Source organism: Poecilia latipinna, unplaced genomic scaffold, assembly GCF_001443285.1.
Source record: "Poecilia latipinna isolate Pla-1442-1.1 unplaced genomic scaffold, P_latipinna-1.0 Scaffold1137, whole genome shotgun sequence".
Lineage (NCBI taxonomy): Eukaryota > Metazoa > Chordata > Actinopteri > Cyprinodontiformes > Poeciliidae > Poecilia > Poecilia latipinna.
Genome location: NW_015113753.1, coordinates 188,042 through 207,273, shown reverse-complemented (window position 1 = coordinate 207,273; position 19,232 = coordinate 188,042). Strand labels below are relative to the sequence as shown.

The window sequence follows — 19,232 nt, the reverse complement described above, 5'->3', positions numbered from 1 at the left end:
CAACTGCGCGTGTCGGTGCAAAAACGAATGCGACATTTGCTAGCTGGCTGACAGCGACGACAAAAGATATTTTTCTAAGCGATCGTTGTCTCACTGTGAGTGGAAATGGATGAATCGTTGGTGGACTGGGACGCTCCTGTTGCGTCAGAAAACGGAGAAAATAAACAACCAAATAAACTACATCCGAACTATGAATGAGTTTTTGTTCTCATTATCGACACATTTCACATTTGACGACACAAACCCATGCGTATGCAGGTAAACAATGTACCGTATTCAGTCAGTATTACATGGTCTACCGGGATTAAGCTGCGTTGCCCTTAACTCTCCCACCAGTGGTGCTGCAGGAGAACCCCAATACGTCTCCTCCAACATGAAATACATATGTATAATTATATGAAGATGTGAAGTTAAAAAAAAAAAAAACATCTAAAAGCAGCCGACAACTTCATGCTGTATGATCAGATTTATTTATATAACAATGAGAATAATCAAAAACATTCCTCTGTTTGATTTTCTGATGTAGTTACTGACAAATATTTCTCTAACTGTGTTGACAATGAACGCAAGCATACAAGTAAGAGAACAAGTATTGTGTAAGTATATTTGTATAATATCAGAGATAATCTGTGTGTGCGCTGAGTGACAGACACAGCGGGAGTATCAATGACTGTGTAGACCCTGCTTGACCCGATATGATGCGACCCTCCTGGTCTTTCAGCGCGCGCGCACACACACACACACACACACACACACACACTCATGCATGAGATGGAGATATTATTCTTTTTGCTAGAAGCTCAGAAACTGGAAGTGTTGAGGAAACTCATGAGAACTGTTGCAAATGACAAATTTTGAGATAAAAATCATTTTTTCCCCTCTAAATAACAGATGGAAATTTTATTTTTCTAAGATTTTATTTAAGATATGATCTTTTAGAAACATCTTCCAGCTGAACACTGTTTAGATTTATTATGTGAAGTTTGCAAAAAGTCAGAAACTGCACTGCATCCTGTTTTTTGGGGGGGTTATTTAAGGTAAATAAATGTCCAGTTTTTATTTTGCACCCATTTTGAACTGGGATGAAAATGGGTGCAAGCTGGAAATGTGCAGTGATGCAGCTGGGCTTGTCAGGGGTGACACTGCCCCCTAAAGAGCTTCAACTTATCTTTACTTGTTTAATTTTGGACACCTTTCAATAAATTAATTACTTTAATGCGCTATGGAAACCCTATATTTATGCAAAGCCATAAAGAAGTAACTCAGCACTGTCCATAACCAGACAGGAAGCTGACTGCTGGTGAATTATGTGAAGCTTGGGCTTCACATAAAGATTAAACTTGTGACAGACTTTTACTTTTTTATATCTTGGTAAGTCAAATGTTTCATGTCATTTAATGTGTGTGTGTGTTTCTACTGCGATTGACAACACGGCTACATAGTGCTTTGTGTAAAGATGAGGATATTAATATGTAGGTGTTATTAGTTTAAAGGTATAAGAGCTTTGATTCTCGGGGGACAGTGAACAATGTCACTTTGGCTTGACTGATTTTGACGCTGCACTTCTCAAAACAGACCAAATCACCTGCCATCGTGTGCTTATATCAGCTGCACAATTAAGGCGCTGTCCCTAGAGGCTGAATCGTTCGAGGCATTCGCTCTTTTCCTGGAGAGAATATGGAAAAGAGAGCGAGCGTGGCACGCCAGACGTCACTTCCTCCCTTTGGTTCGCTTTGTTATCTTGGTTCACAGAGTTTGCATGCTTGGTGCGGATGAGTGCTCTCGCCACTTCAGCTGAAGCGGACAATCAGAGGAACACAGGCTCTGGTCTGTTTGAAGCAGACAAATTACAAAAAAAAAAAGTCAGAACGGCTGATTCTGACATAATTTCATCGAAATATTACTGAAATATTTCACTGCGATAAGTTGGCAATACACCTTCAATGTAACAATCATATTTGATTGAAAAATATTAAACAACATCCGTAAAATAATACACACTTGTTTTAACGCAGAGCAGAAGGGAACAGCGGCTGATTGCTAACTGCGCATGCTCACAAACTTGAGCGGCATGTTTTAATGTATTTTTATTGATATGCATCTACATATTTGCCATTAATGCGAATGACACACAGGACGTCTGACATGTTATTGTTTTTCTTTGTAATAATCCATGTCCATTATCAGCTCTTAAATATCTTTTTTGTTATTTTTTTGTGCAAATAAAATCCCACCAAATCCAAAGTGATTCAAAGGACACAAAGAGAAAAAAATATTAACAAATAATTGCAAAAAAAGTAAATTTAAAATGGCCCAATGTTTTATAAATTACCAAGAAAAACAGTTTGAGGAAATAAGCACTGAAAATGCTTGGAGGCTTCTAAAATCTGACTTTTTTTTCTTCTCTTCAACAAAAAGGCTTCTGATCAATAACATGCTTAATTGAGCATTAACAGAGCCGGTCCAATAAATAAGCAAACTAAGCCACTGCATGGAGGATGAGGGGGCTTGATTTCTGACACACTGTGTGACTCAGAACTTTTCCTCCTTCTTCTTGTTGGGCAAATCAAGGAGGTAACGTTTAAATTCACTCAATATTTATAAAAAAAAAAAAGTTGTAAATATTTTCAACTAATTTAGAAAGATAAAACCACATTTAAACTCGTGATGAATTGACAAATATGCAAATCGGAGTTACACGATTGGAATAATTTAATGTTATTTAGTCAGTTCAGCTTCTGTCTGAACTGATGTTGCATTTCATGGACCCTAAATAAAACTGACATTTTTTTCACATGCCTGTCAGCGCAGTTAAACTTCTCTCCGATCCCACTGATCCTGTACTGAAATGCTGAAGCCCAGACGTGACTGTGAGAGCAAAAGTTAGAGAAATAAAAGTCACGACTGCTTTCAATTCAGTAAATGATGCAAGCCGACCAACATGGTTAGTAAATATCAAGATGAGGAGTTCACTGTAAGCATACCGTAAATATGAAGGCTCGTCTAAGCTCCAGCTTTACCATATGCGTGCCTCAGCCGTCCAGGGCTACATTAATTTCAGCTAATATTCCTGTGCTAATGCACACGTTGGTCTGCTCGGCGACGGAGGAATAAATGAAAGGCGGTGAGCGGAGCAGTGCAGCCCAGACCTCCAACCCTAATCAGATTACATGATTAATGAGGGGGGGAAATGGGTTCATGTTGTATTAAGAAAATGTGTGTTTGAACCCAAAGCGGCGCGTATCAGCAGTCTAATGCATCAGCCATCGACTGGACACCTGAGATCCAGGGTCTGCTCTGCTGTTAGCTCCGTCCCAGCGGAGAGGCGCTCGCATCGATTCTCCTTAAACTCGCTCTCGCTTGCTCACTTTCTTCCTGCTTCTCCATTTTTTTTTCTCCTGGTCCATCTTCTATCCTTTGTTTCCTTCTAGATGTTTCCTGCATTTCTTTCACACCTCCTGGGTGTAACACCCACTGACTCCCCTCATTTTTCTGCCCCTGTATCTGTCCTTCTCTTTTCCTCTTACCGGCTTTCTTCACTTCCCTAACAGGTTTTTGTTTTTGTCCACATGGCACAATAGTAACAGTATTTTCTATCTGTTATTTAGCTTCTGGATGATTTAGGTCCATTTCTGGCACCTTGGTGACGGCCAGCAGTCAGCATTTTCAGCTGAAATGTCGTAACTCGACTTAATCTCCGAGACTCGCCGTGATACATTAGCTTATCCTGCCCCATCCAATAAAAGCGACTAAGTTCAGGAGCCATACTGTAAAAGTAACACAACCAGGTTTCCATAGCAAGACAGGAGTTATTCGTTATTCTTATCCTCACTTTGTTTTCCCCACTGAATATTTTTTACGAGAATAAATGATTTGAAGGAACAAAGCTTATTCTTTGAGCATCAGAGACGGTTCAGTCGAAACCTCAGAGAAGTCTTCATTTTAGCCGTGGTGCTGGGAGTCCATTAGACCGTCTTCCCTGGTTCTATGGAGCTGGTTGCATCTCGACACTCTCCGGGCAGCCGAGTTGTTATCTGTGCGGCAAATGCAACAAACGCACGCAGAGCAGGGGGTGTCAAATTCATTTTCATTTTCATATCAAGATCATTATGTTCTCGAAGGGCCCGTTGTGGCCGAATGTATTGATAAAACCCATTAACAAACTTCAAACATGAATAAAGAGCCGTCTCTGCATACGATGAGCACTTCTTAAAACGAATTAACATTGAACATCTTTTCACATTGATTTAATTTGGTAGATGTAATCCGCTTTGACGTGATTGATGAAATAATATTTAAGCACCCAATTGTCATCTCGAAGGCTCCGTTTAGGAGGACATCTAGAGTCCAGAGGGCCACATAAAGAGCTGTGGTGGATTGACACGAGGAGTAAATAAGGAGCTGTTAGTCTTAAACACGGAACGACAACAATCGTTTCACCAACAACAACAACCACTGAGCCACTAAGTTGTAGCGAAAGAGGAATTAATTTTAGCATCAAATATTACCAGGCCAGGTTTGGTTAAGCAAATGGTAAAAAGAGGTGAAAGTTAACAGTGATGCTGAATTATTTATATTGCCAGAATTTATTTTTTTTTTCACGTCTCACTGAAACCACAATTCGAAGTATCTTTTTATTAGGCTTTTATACGATAGACCAACGTCACCCTGTGCAGACCACGCCAGTATTCAAACATGGTGGTAGTGGTATTATGCTGAGGAGATGTTTTTACTCTAAATGTTAAATGAGCGACTCTGGAGGAAAAAAATAAAATCCTGTTAGAAGCTGCGAAATACTCGACACATAAAACTTAATTTTTATTTGTTAAAAATGTAAAATCTTGACTCTGGACTTTGCGTTGGTTTGTCGTCGACAGAAAACATATCTGAGATTTAAGGGGGTGTGAATACTTTAGAAAAGGCACAGTGGTGTCCCTCCGTGCATCCAGTAACAGAAGCTCATCTGAAAGCAGGACGCGCAGAAACAGCCAAACGTACAGACTGGACTCTTTGTGGCGTAATTTGCTCCAGACTGGATCCCTAGGTCATGCGAACACGCCAGATTTATGAATAATCAGAGAGCGCTCAGTGTTTGCTCTCCTCAACTCAACCATCATCTCCAATGAGAAAGTTTACTCTGAGAAGTTTAGTTACTGATTCTAAGAAAGGAGACGCCCATTAAATCCAAATAACCCCGGGCTTAGAGAATCAAAGCAATAAAGCACGTTGGATAAATAAATAAATGAATGAAATGAAAATTATAGAGTCAAATCAGAGCAGTGTGAGGGAGACCACAGAAAAAAACCCCGAGATATGGAAACTAACCTGCAATATGTAGACAAACAATTACCGCAGCATTTCATCAGTAGAGATGATTCACCGCTGCAGCATGCTGAGGTACGCACGTGTACGCACACGCGCAAAAGTGCACGTAAACCCAAACAACAAACACAAGCAGGCAAGGACTCACTGGGAATCCTGAGGAAAATATCAGTGCTTTGGAAATATTACCGGTTATATTTTCATATTTCTACCCCCGTCCCCACACGCTCCCCGCCGCCCCCCCTGCTGCTATAATTTTCTCCGCTGTCAAACAAATCAAAACGCCAAGACCAAACGGAGGCTCAGATTTTCCACTGTCAGGTTCACAAACGCGGCGCTCTTACAAAAAGTACTCTGTGCGAGAAGACGGGACCTGTGTGTGTTTAAAGTAGTTTCAGCGAATGTTTGTCCAGATGACCTTCCAAGTCTGGGAAAACACCTCGACTCTGTTTTTCTTCCCCCCCCTCCATTATCTAATATTAGTGTTTTAAAAGTTACTTCTTTTCCAAAACAAGTCAAAGCACAATGGACGGTTCATTGAGCTAACTTTAATGCTAAGCTTAAATTAAACACAAATATACTCACGGGAGGTTTTGGTGTTGTTGAAGTAAACAGAGGGACATTTCAGTCTTTTACATCAACTCTGGTCCTCAGGTAGCTCTGCTCTGCGTGGTTTAGATGAGCCTCTGTTCCAGCACACCTGATTCAAGCCATCCAGTGCTTCAGAAGCCATTTCAGTCAGGTGTGTGGAAGCAAACAGATGCTGGAACCACTGTGCCGCCGCCGCTGCTGCTTTGCTGCCACGTCACATCACAGATCCTCAACTAGATACTCAACGTTTGACAAACGTGGCAAACTCGTGGGCCATTCTAAGTTGTCCGCTTCAATCAAACTCTAGTTTGTTTGTCTACAAAGTCTGGTTCTTTTGGGGACGTGTGAATGCGCAACTATAGCGCAGTGCATTCTGGGACAATAGAACCACAACAAATGTGCTGGTCTTCTTCATTTGTTTTCGTTTCTTTTCCTTCAGTAGTTTCTGGTGTAGCGCCACCACAGGTGAGGAGGTGAACAGGTTTTTCAACTAGCTTGAATTGTTAAGCGCAGGCACAGCGGGAAAGTAAACGGCACCAGCTGAAAATGCAGCAAATGTTGCAGTTTTGATCCCCGATCGATTCGGGGAACTGAATCGGACCACCGGGTGTGAAAACACCCAAACGTTATGCTTTAAGCGTCGTCTTGTTGGAAGTCGACCACCATCCCAGTCTGAAGTTCTTTTATTGCCACTTGTAACAGGTTTTCTTCCATGATTAATTTTTATTTAGCTGCATACATCTTTCAATTCAGCTTACAAAGTCTAAGCCAAGGAAAAGCGTCACCTTGGGTATGGTGTGTTCAGGCATTTGGCCAAGTAATTGTAGTTTTGTTTATTGTGTCATACTTGCGGGGTGGTTGTGGCTCTGTGGGTTGAGACGTTATCTTGCAATCGTAAGGTTGTAGGTTTAAAGCCCCTGGGCACAAGTTGCCTCCTGATCTGGATAATTGTTGTGTAAATGTGGCTCAGTATGCTATCATGCACTTTGAGCGGTCTGCCTGGCTGGAAGTATGCTATATTAGTATAATCCATTTTCAGGCGATGATTTTATTTAGGGATATCAGAAGAAAGGGGAAAGAAAACTTTTGTTCACCCCACTCTCCAGATTCATGTGTGTAAAAACTTATTTTCTTCCTTTTCACAATCACACGCTACATTTCGGCATTGTGATGACAAAGAAAAAAAAAAAGCAAAGGTCCACTTCATTCCTCCAAAAGGATGGTGAGGCTCTCCGCTGCCGTCTGATTACGTTTCCCCTCGAAGTGCCATCCGTCATCAGGGGGTCAGAGGTCAGGAGATTCATCAAAACAGTTTGTGCAACGGGAGGTACACAAGGGAACCTCTCAGGATTAGAGGCAGCTCGCTGTGTTTATGGCCGCCTGCATTAAGCCCCGGACCGTCGACACCTGCCGAGGCCTGCTCGGTGTGAACCCGGCAACCGTTCTGATGAGCTGGAACGGCAGACAATCACAGGAATGCCTCTTTTAATTTCCGTTGCTGATCTAGCATGTTGATCTGGAGTCTCTGGAGTTAAATTTTTTTGTAGCTTTTCCCCAGGCTACTGATTCGATTTTACTACAGAATAAAAGCTCGCTTGACAAATTAGAGGGAAGCGGGTGAATTTTATGGTCAGAAATGAGTTTATAAGCTGTGAAATGTGATTAAAATGTGCGACTTTTTCCGCCAAGCTTTCAAAGACATTTACGTCAGCGTTTATAGTGTGGATACTGTGTGAATGAAAACCTGCAGAAGTATATTTTCTATTAATGCTTTCAAAAATGATGGGAGTCTCTGTGATTGCCGTCATCATCTGTTGTATTTTTCTGTACTGACGTTAGCGGTGTCTGAGCTTTGGACAGCGCAGGAAGACCACAGCGCGTGGTGCTTATGCATATGCCATGAGTGAAGTCTATTGTGTTTGACACGCGTTGATTGCCAGACAGCTGGCGTTGAGGATAAACTTCCCTCAAGCATCTAAATTCCCTGTTTGGCAGATTATTTTGGCTTTTTATGATTTCCTTAATACGGTGCCCTTCTGGGTTTGTCTGCAAAGCCCAGCCAGATGAATGTTTAACACGAATTTGCCACAGAGTTCGGTTTATGTGCTGCTCAGCAATGACTGATGCTCAACTGACAAAACGTCTGTCCGCCCGAAGATCGCACTGGATCCATTAGCTGGTGTTTGGACACCTGTAGGGGCTGGGGCTCGAAGGGGACGGCCGTCAACAAGGGGCTTCGGTACATCGAGAGATTATCCAAACAGTGGGACCCCGGCTAATAAAAACAAGCCCCCCTGTTTAATGCATTAGTGCTGGATTAGTATGAAGAATGGGGACCTGAAGGTCTGACTGATGCACCCTCCAGAGCTGTTTAAAGGGATCTTCTGTAAATAATTAGTGATTTATTGCAGTCTGTATTTATTAGATTGGAAACTGCAGAGTTTCCACCACTTAGAGGAGGAGAGGAAGGGAAGTAGCTTTAGCATACACACACTGAGACTGCTTTAGTCGTATGCAGAAGATGAACCGCACGCATTGAGGGAAAATATTAATGTCTCTATTTAGAACAGAAGAGAACATTGGGATTTTCTTTGTTACCTCAATAGAGAAGGTTAGGTGTACCAGCATCAAGGTAACATGCAAATGGAGGCATACGTTTTCACGCAACATAAAATATAACAATGTAAAATTAAATTCACAGTAAAAACAATACATTGTTATTATAAATAACATTGTATTTAAAGAAATATGCAGCTAAGTAGGATCAGTTAGATCTTCTAAGTTTTGCGTCCTCTTTATGAAAAACTTTAATATTCTTAATTTAGTCAGTGAAACAGCTAATTAACCAGATAGTGGTGTTTTCAGGCCTTCATTTCTGTTCATTCTAATGATTTCCCACATAACACTAATGAAACCATGACATTTGAGATCAGAAAATGACATCAGACCAACAGAAATGTCAACTCAATATAAAGTACGTTTAGTACATGCTTTTTTTTTAAAAAAAAAAAAAGAAAAGCTTTTTTAACACATATTTCAATTTACTGAGATGTACGTGAACATGTTTTGTACTTGGAATTGCAGGTTTATTTGTAGATAATTTTCCAACATGCATAAACCATTCACAGTGTTTTTGTCTTTCAAGATGTTTTAAGAGAATAGAAGTCCACTTTGATCTTGGCTATTTTTGGATTATACTTTAGGTTCGGCCTCCAAAAGCCAACTAATCTGTATAAATACTAAGGAGAGACCTAACTCCTGTGAGCCATATATTACACTCTTATAACCCGCAGTTGCAAACTGCAGCTAAATTATAAGCAGTTTATACCTGTTCAGAACTCTGTGCTGTCCCTTTAAGCTGAAGCACCAAATTTCAGATTGGAGAAATTTAAAAAATCGTTCCCACAAATAATCATCCCCCTTTTAAAACAAATACGCAGAAAAACACGCACTTTGCGGGGAAATAATTAGGAAGAAGTTTGTTCCACAGTCTGCAGCTTTCTCAGAGTCTGCATTGTTTCCGCGCTCTACGCATACAAGCCCAGAGTACAGTGAGCGCAGTGTGCTCCCCGTAGCCGTACAGCAGCTTAACCCTGGGTGTGTGAACCAGGTCATGGGCATAAACTTCCAATTTCTCCCTGTGACATTTATTAACTCCTACAACTGCGACAGCTGCTGTATTTTTTCCTCTCCGGGCATGGAAAATTAAATCATCTAATTTCCTTTGCCCAGCCCTATTTTGTGTAAAGTTTCTTAGTGTGAGTTCAGGGAAAGATTTTAACACATTAAATAATTTATTTACACAGTTAAATTCCTCCTGTTGCAGCAGTACGGCGTAGGTGGCTCGCCACTCCGTAATCCGGTTAGAACAGCAGTTAATACAAAGGCAGTGGGTTAGCGGTTTAATCTGAAGCAAATCTGATTGTTTTTGACAATAAATGCAGAGGATATATGAGGACAGCTACATATTTAACGCCGGTACAGCTTGATAATTTGTGTATTAAAACACAACCGCTCTAAAGTCTGTATATTAAATAGATTTACTTATTTTAATATTGATAAATATCAGCTTTGCATAATATCGTAGTGGCGTCTTTAATGCTAATAACTGTTAGCGAGACACCGTAATGCCATCAGGGGATAATTGCTGGTCTCTGACGTGCTGGGGACGCTGCTGGCAATAACTGGGAATTTGCTTCTTATTAAAAACTGCTTTGGTGACTTGGGAATACATTCATTTTGGCCTCTTTTATATCTGCAGACAGGGAATAAACTGCTAAGGAGCATGAGAAGCCTGAGGCAAAAGTGCAGGCATACTCTGGGAATGTGTTTTTTTGGGGGGTTTTTTAATCATTATTATTGTTTATTCTGGCTCATAAACACTCATCACTTCACTTTTGAGTATTGCCTTTGCTTAAACTGCTAAGTAGCTCCGATAATGCACCTTAAATATAATTTTTTTTACGATCAGATTTAGGGTCTGCGATCGTACATCCATTTTTGATGGAGAGACCTGAACCGCCGTCCAGCTGGCTCTAAAGATCTGCTGGTTTCCTGACTACAGAGCATGCCACCGAAGTGCAACCAGCTCAAAAAATGAACATACCTCTTCAGTGAGGAAGTTGTAACAGAGCAAAGACGACTCAAAGTTAGCTGGGGTTTTTTTTTTAATTGAAGTCAAATAATACACAAGTACCTATTCCATACTTGAATGGAGCTAATTGAAAGTAAAATGATATGTTGAGATATGTCTCCAAATCATTTAGGCTGCGAGAAAATGAGAGAGAGAGAGAGACTTTAAGCAAACAGGAAGACTGAGGAGAGAACATCAGAGCTCCTGGTTGTGATTCTTCAACCTTTGTTTAAAAAGGTTAAGGGTCTCGATTGTCCAGGGAATACACATTCAGACAGCTGTTTTAATAATGCTAGATGTGCTAGCCGAGCCAATCCCTAATAAAAAAAATCAGTCAACTCTGCACTCATTTTTTCTTTCTTTTTAAAATAGTAAAGCCTTGTTTTACAGTGACTGCTCTCTCTCATACATCACTAATGACCCTGAAAATAATCAGCTTCCTATATCTATCTAGGAGAAAATGAAACTGGCTAAAATCGGTCCTAGCATGTGAGAGCTTTACAAAAAGCAGAGATGGTAGAAAAAGGGACAAACTTCTGATTGTTGCATTTCTAGAAAAAATATTTTGTTTTTGATGTTTTAATTTTTCAGTAGCTGACAGCTGTGCACCTTGTTACTTACGTGCTCACAAGTAACCTTCAGCGATCATTTACTCTACAGTGTTTACATTCTGGTGAAAAAAGAAATCCTGGGCTCATAATTTGCATTCTCTCTTTCCGTGTACCGTACGGCACATTTGCCGTGAATTTACTCAGTGGTCTAAAGAAAAATCAGTAGATGATCTTCACCGTGAAACAAGAAAAATGGCTGGATTTACAGTGACAGTTTATTGAGGCGCTACATCTTTGGAGGAAATTTAGACTTAAAGTTTCAAGTTTAGCAAACACCTGTCAGGTTGAGTTTGTTTTGTCATTGCAGCCTAGTGAGAGTCAGCCAACCGTTTCACCCTGACAGGGCGGCGGAGTCCTTATCTCTGAAACAGCCAGCTGTAGGCTTAGCGCAGGAACAAGGCAATGGTATGCTTCATTTAGCCTCATCAACATGTTTTCTCCCCCCTAGTTTTTCTTTTTTCCCCTCTTCCTTTACCCAAACTGCTGTAGTACACAAACTGGAGGTGTGTAATTTGTTGGCGAGGCTCTAACAGCGGAGGTGGGAGCCTCGGCCTGCGGCGGTTTGGGGACCAGACTGTGCGGTCATATCGCATTGCAATATTGACATGAAGTCTAGTTGGAGTTGTAACAGAAAACTCTGGACGATGAGAATACATAATACATATATATATAAAAAAAGAAGATGCATGCGAGTGATTTTTGCAAAATTAATATATCTCTGATGAAAGAAAAGAAAAAAAAAACATTCAGTTGCAGAAACCAATCTCGGGAAGTGTGCTATAACAAAATCTTTTTAAACTTTATGCCTCGATTCTCATGTTACGGTGTTGCTTTACTCGCTATCAGTCATGGTGGGGTTAAGCATTGAGGATACTTCTGCAATATGAAATGGAGCCCTCTGTTTGTATTTTATCATTTTCCAGCCACCCGCTCAGAAAGGGAAGCCACAGATCTTTGAAGTACTCGGGTCAAAGCCTCATGAATGACAATGAAGAAAGATACCGTGATGATATAAATTCTTTTTTTTTTTTTTTTTACGTTTTCTCATAGTGGCTTGTGAAAATCGCACAAGCCTAAAGCTCTCCAAAAATCTCTTTTTCACTTTAGTTGATACATCGTGCCTTGCAAAAGTGTTCATACCTTATACATACTTTTTTTTGTGTGTGTTTTGTCATATTACGACCAAAAACCTCAATGTATCTTATCAGTGAGCGTAAGTGATAGACTTACACCAGGTTGGGGTCTGAAGATGTTCAGAGCAGAGTTGGGTTATAAAACAATGTACCAAGTTCTGTAGGTCTAGTAAAGCTCAGGGTGTCATCGGACCATGGAAAAAGTTTGGCGCAGCAACAAACCGAGGAGGATGCGGCTGTCAAGCTGGGTGAGGATGTGTTGATTAGACAAGCAGCCAAAGGAACATTAGTCCTTCATGTCTATGAAAGAATGGAGAAATGAAAGATGTGTTGGTCTGTCACAAAATCCCCCAAAATGCATCTTGTTTTTGGTTGTAATGTGGAATAGCTGGAAGAAACTGTATGCTAAGAGTATTTGCTTGCGAAACTCAGCAGTTTCTACTTGTCTGTACCTCTACTCACTCATGCTGGGTTTAAGCAAATCAACCTCGACTTGCATATAACACAGCATCCATTTTTCATTGATTCTTTTCAAATAGGTAGAAACCTCATTTAATTGGCAGGATACATGCTAACCGCCAACTTTTTGTTTCCACTTAAGAACCTCATCAACACATCTCATCTCTGCCTTATAGAGAAGGTAGAAAAGTTTTTGAAAGGGTGAGAACATTTTCTTTCCTCTGCTCTGCAGCAGCTTTCTAAACTCCACCGCATGCGCGGCGACGTTTTCGTTAACCCGTTGATGTCTAACGTCGACGCGATAAAGCTCTGAGAATCCGATCGGCCTCAGGTCACCTACTGAATCCGCTTTCCCTTTTGCTTTGAGTCTGTGCGCTTAAGCGACCGGGCTCAGCAAAGGCAACTGTCTTCCACGTCGGGGGGCCAATCAAGAACAGATGGACGAGGTGATGACCCCCATCCTCTGCAGGCGAGTGCGAGAGCACAACTGCCACTCAAGATCTCAGCATGTGGATGTGTGCGAGCGCCGATCTGTGTGTCCGAGGACGACGGGAGGTTGTGTTATGACTCTGAGGGTGCCACGGCGAACAGGCTCCTCACATGAGTGACTGACACTCCTCCAACATCTGTTCCACGGAATAACACTCCCTGGTCTGTCTTCACTGACGATATCCCTGCCTACTCTCTCTGTCTCACACACACACATACACCCAGTTAGATGATCTTTTCATTTTACTGTAAAGCTGACAGGAATGGAGAAATTAGATTAGAGCAGAACAAGATACTCCACTTATGATGTGGCTCTTTGCAGGGATCTCGGCGTGGTTGACAAAGGAGCCTGCAGACGGCACCAATGCCTTTACCCTTTTCTCCTCCTTCCTCCCTCGCTGTCACCCCCTCTGCCTCCACTCCTTGCCTGACGATCGGGTTTCTCTCTGTCCATCAGCGAAGGGGAGAGGAGAAGAAGGAGGAGGAGGTCTGTTCTGATCAATGACAGGAAACCAGACGATAGGAAGGGAAGACATGAAACAGATAGGCTCCATGACCTGCCTACTTACAGGGATACCTCAGCCACATCCCGCTTTTCCATCTATTTCACAGTCCCTTTGTTGGCTGTAAATTCATACAGAGACATGAATGGTGAAACATGGCTCAGACACCTGGCACGAACACGCGACTGACCGCAAACACGCTACGAAAACACGGACAAAGTTCCCACGCCGTCAATATCGGTGCGGCGCATCACACACGTCATCACGCACACTCACCTGGAGGGCGGCTGATAACATTCAGAATCAGAATATATTTTCTCCATCAGCTCTATGCAAATCGCAGACATATTGCTTTCCGTCTCTGGGGGTGTGCGCAACACAAACAAATCTCCCCAAGCATACGGAATTAGAAAGGGGAGACGGAGCGGCAGATTCATTTGAATAAATTAATTTCTAGATATTTTCGCGAACGTTTTCATCCGCCGCCTTTCGCGGACGAGAAGCACCGGGGTTTATAATCTGAGCTTTGGCGGCTATTTTGGATGGTTATTACGGATCTGTTTCTCGGTATCAAATTGAACACAATTTGATCCCACAGCAGAGTTATGAGTGTAACGCTGATCAGAGAGAGGAAAAGTAAGAGGCTAAAAACTAAATCCTGTTTCCTGTGGGAAGGAAGTTTTATTTATTCCGTTCAAAACAACTGGGGAAAAAAAAAAAAAGATAACATGTTGAAAATACAACTTTGGTGATGAAATCTATCTACCTATCTATCTATTTGAAAAGCTTTGAAAGGATTTATCAACATAAAAGCTGGAACTACAACAGGGGTGCACACACTTTTCCAAGCCACTGTGCAAATATTTTCGGACTGAAACTTGCAAAATTTTGTCACCGAGAGCATGAACTTGTATATACGACAGAACATTAATGGATTTGTGCGTTTTGATCTCTCCTCAGTGCAGAGCGCTGAGCCGCCACGCCGGCCCAGCTAACTCTTAACTCCTGTCAAAACACACAGCTTTAAATTGAATTAGGACCGCCTGCTGCAGTTCCCGCTGAGCCCAAACCGATACCTTTAACAAGATGCACCGTGATCGCAAACACACCCAGAAATTAACACACGCAATCAAAACGTCCCTCGAAATGCAGAAATACAACAAGAGGAGGCCGATGTGGACGTTTGGTGGGGAAATGCTGAAACAAATCACAAGTGACAAAAATGTTGTGGCTGGTATTTAAAAATCAGCTGGGACTCAATCATGCATATGGTTCCACTGGAGAATATTTAACATCAGATGAGGCCTGTTCGAGTCCTGAAACCCTATCACTGATAATTCACCACAGCTGAAACCTCGACAAAGACACTGTCTCGGTTTCAATAACGTTGGCAGCGGTTCCTGTGAATCACTTTCGGAGGAGTTTCACAGCACTGTTTGGGCTGCTAGTTAAATCAAAACGGGTGCACCGATCGCATGTGTGGCCACAAGCTCTTTTAATTCTGCCTTGTAGGAAAATGTGAGGGAGAATCTGTGAAAGATTTAAACTGAAGCCGGACCCTTGAACATGGCGATGACCTGAAACAGCCCGGTTAGTCCGCCGAAAGCTGGCAGAAATTAAGAACTGGAAAGGACAGGAGTCAAAGTCCAGATGTCGTACATCGTGTTGTCGACGTATTCCACGTTGATTTGATCTATTTTATGTTTGTTTGTTTCTGCTTATTAATGTTTTTACATTAATCTTAATTTTTGATTGTTTCAGAAATAGTACACTATAAAACAAAGCGCTCTGTGATGGACTGGCGAACCGTTCTACGTTGTACCCGGCCTCTCGCCCAATCACTGCAGCCGCACACCAACTCTGCAAGAATAAGTAGGAACAGATAATGATTGAATGGATGGGTGACAGAAAAAAACCCTCTCTGTGTCTCTCAAATAGTGGTTGGTTGACTTATCTCTGCAACACTGCGCTCATCACATCTCAGCAGCGGGGATTTTATGCGTCTCCAACAATTTTCCTTGCATCTGGGTTAAGTTTTTGTTGCTCTCCCTCTCTCCCTACCTGGTTTGGTTTCCAACAGCTTCCCTCAACTCTTACTAATTGCTGATGTCACTTTTTTTTTTTTTTATTCTTAGAGGATTTATCGATCACATTACATATTTTTTCCTATTGCATGAAGTTCAATTAAGTTTTCTTGCAGAACTTAACTATATATTTTGCGTTGTCAGGTTATGTGAACTTTTGATCATGATCATTTCAGGTTTCCTCAAGACGACTTAGTTTCTGTTATCAGGATCAATTGCAGGATCATAACTGGTGATGAGAGAAAAGAAGCTTTTTGTTTCATCCTTTATGTTCGTATTGTTTGATGAATAAGCAAAGATTCAGCAATTCGTACTGCGTATGGAAAATTATGAGCAAAACACAAATCCTTGCACATTGTCATAGCAACATTTCAATTACAATACAGTTTAAAATCGGTTTGCTTACATAGAGCCAATTCACACACACACAAAAAATCAGTAAAATTGAATTTTACAGACAGATTTCAAGTCAAAAAGATCCATTCACACTGAGATATCAAGCTCAATTTAAATTAAGTTCAATAAATTTCATTAAGCTCAATTTATTATGTTGGTTTCAAAGTTTCCTATTCAATGGAAACCCCCGCAGCGGATTACATCGAGTCACTGACTTGGAGCATTAACTCTGTGCTCTGTAAATCTCCCTCATCCTCAGCATGCATGTTACGACAGTGGAGATGAAAACTCTCCTCTAACGGGAAGAAATCTCCAGCAGAACCTGGCTCAATGTGAACAGATTTCAGGTCGGGTTTGAGTCGGGCTCAGGCTGTAAATATACAGAGCACACACACACAAAACAAGAAAGCAGTGATTCATGAGTACTTTCTGTGTTAAGTAAAGTTCGTCACAGTGAAAGCTCAGCCAGTAGTTTGTCTAGGAGAGAGACGGTGTTAAACACGAGAAAACAACAGCAGTTAATAGCAAATTGGAAAGAGGCGGGACAATGCAGCAGAGTGAGAGAAGAGGCCATTATGTCCTCCAGCAGTGGCACTTCCTAAAAGCTTCAGCATCCAAAACGTTTAGATGTTGACCGAATGGAGCAGGTCTGATTGTAAGCATGCTTCATCGACCCGCTCTCTGGCTGCATTTATGCAGCGCAGGTGTCAATGTTCTGCGTTTCATCAAAATATTCTCCAAGAATTTTTCCTTTGTGTCACTGGCAGTTCAAGCTGCTCAATTAGAAATCATGTTAAAGCAATATTACTGAAGCAAAGGGGCCATTAATCATCAGCTTGACAAGAGCTCTGGAAACCGTTGGCAACAAATATGAACCGTGTTTCTAACCCTTCCTCCATTTGCGTTGTCGATACTCTGGCAGATAATGAAGGCCTTGATGCCTGGACAAACTTATTATATTCACCATCAACTCTAGTAACATTATTTAGCTGTAATGCAAGTATCTGCTTTCATATGCTTGGTTAGCAATTAGCAATTAGCTGCTTGCTGGACAGGCCAATGAAGCCTTCCTTGGGTGTGTTCAGCAGAAAACTTTCTAATATTTACTCACTGGTTTAAAATATATAATCTTAAGATGATGTTGGACTAAATTCTCAAACGTAATAAGCTCGTTGTTGTTTTGGCTCAGCGTTAGTGTGTATTACTTAACACATTATTCATGACGGTTTGTATCAGCCACATAAATTTATAAATGAGGTGTTCTGGTCTGGCTCTCACAAATGAGATTTAAATAGCGTGCAGAACTCAACCTTTGCTTGGGGACTGAGCAAAAGGTTACTGAAGTTCACGCACTGCGTGTACATGCGTGTGTGTGTGTGTGTGCACATAGTGAGTATTGAGCAAGGGCCACTGCAGTGCAACCCAACACCAGCTCTTTGTGTGTGCACCACAGTCTGCTAACCAGGGTGCCTCAATCTTGTCCCAATTCATGACTTTGGTTTCAAACACGCAGCTCAGGAAAATTACATAAAGTTTACCTGTTTAAATATTGATCATTTGATAAACGTCTCTTTATTTATTTATTTATTGCTTGTTCACACTGCGTCTCTTTTTACTTCCTTTTAATATTATAACTAGAATTTTTTTTTTTTTTTTTCCATGTTTGTAAGTTTTACTTTTTCCGGCTTAAATGTATAATTTAAGCAGAGTTTGAAGCCGTGTTGCAGGTAATAACTAAAATAAAACTCTGATATTTAAGGAGTTTGTGACTCTAAAAATATCAGGATGTAAAACAATTTTTAAACGTTTCCTTGAAAATATAAAAGACACATTTTGCCCTGGTTTTCGAGGAAAAAATTTGATTGAAATCGGAGACACACTTGCGTTCGCCACGTTTCCCATAAAAATCTCGTATCGGGCCTCCGCTCTGTCCGTTTGTATAAACTTGTGTTCCCGTTCCTCTTGAGACACGATAATTGTTTGTTGTGATATAGCAATGAAGCCCTCAGGCTCTCTTAAGCTAATCAGCCTCTCTTCCTCTCTCTCTCTGCAGATAGATCGGTTGACAGAGCTTCAGGCAGAACAGCGCACTGAAGCACGGCGGCCTTCGCCAGCCGTCACACACATTCCCTGCCGCCGCTCTGGCCAAGCACACTAAACACGCAGCCAGCCTGTCAATCAGCAAACCCGACTCTCCCATTCCAGAGTCCAGCTGCTGTGACTTGTCGTCCCTCTGGTGACGAAACAACGGCAACGTTTTGAGGTCACGGCTGCAACCTGCGTTTCTGTCGAACGATATTAGAAGAGATTCAGAGAAGCTGTTTTACGAGTGAACTTGAAGGGGTCGCCTCAACTTATTTATGTTTTTATGTTGATGTTACTTTCTGAGAGACAACCCAAAAACTGAGGTTTACATATGTAAAAATGTAAAAAAAAAATAATAATAATTTTTATTCTGGTTATTGTGATGATTGATGCATATTTTAAACCAAAGGACCCATTTTAAGACATTATTGAACCAATTTAAAATATAAATCACAAAAAAAAGCTTAGAGAGTCCTATTTTTTCAAATTATCTTAAATTTATTTAATTTAATTTTTTCATATATAACATTGAATGTAATTTTTGTCTTTGCAGACCTTACACTGACGTCAACACACACTCATACACTCCACAAACTCTCTAAGCCGAATGCAAAACTGTATCTGTGACATCTTTCATAGTTCATCCTGTCACTTTTTTATTTTATTTTTTTGCATCTGGTATTGTGCCAGATATTTTGCACAGTGGAACTTTTCAATTTTATACGACTACATGGTGCAGCTCACATCGCTTTGATGCAGACTTAAAAAAAAAATGAAATCAATCCATCAATTAATGAGTCTGTCAATCAATTAGTTTATATTTGGAGTGATTATTAATTGTAATTGGTGTGTGTTTGTGTGTGTGTGAGCAGATAAAGCGAAAGCTAAAGAAAAACACCACTGGTTTTAATTAACTTTCAGTGAGG

The 19,232-nt window shown here is 41.0% G+C and overlaps 1 long non-coding RNA gene across 2 annotated transcripts; it reads right to left on the bottom strand.

Moving 5' to 3' along the window:
* Nucleotides 1–1,749: 1,749 nt before the first annotated feature.
* LOC106959949 (uncharacterized) lies at nt 1,750–6,296 on the bottom strand. Of its 2 annotated transcripts, none has more exons than XR_001427467.1 (3): nt 5,908–6,277; nt 3,925–4,034; nt 1,750–1,829 (listed from the first exon to the last, which is right to left on the bottom strand). It is a non-coding gene; the product is annotated as an uncharacterized LOC106959949 (long non-coding RNA). The 2 variants fall into 2 exon arrangements; XR_001427466.1 differs by lacking the exon at nt 1,750–1,829 and adding an exon at nt 2,340–2,868 and having other exon boundaries at nt 2,985–4,034; nt 5,908–6,296.
* Nucleotides 6,297–19,232: the final 12,936 nt, after the last annotated feature.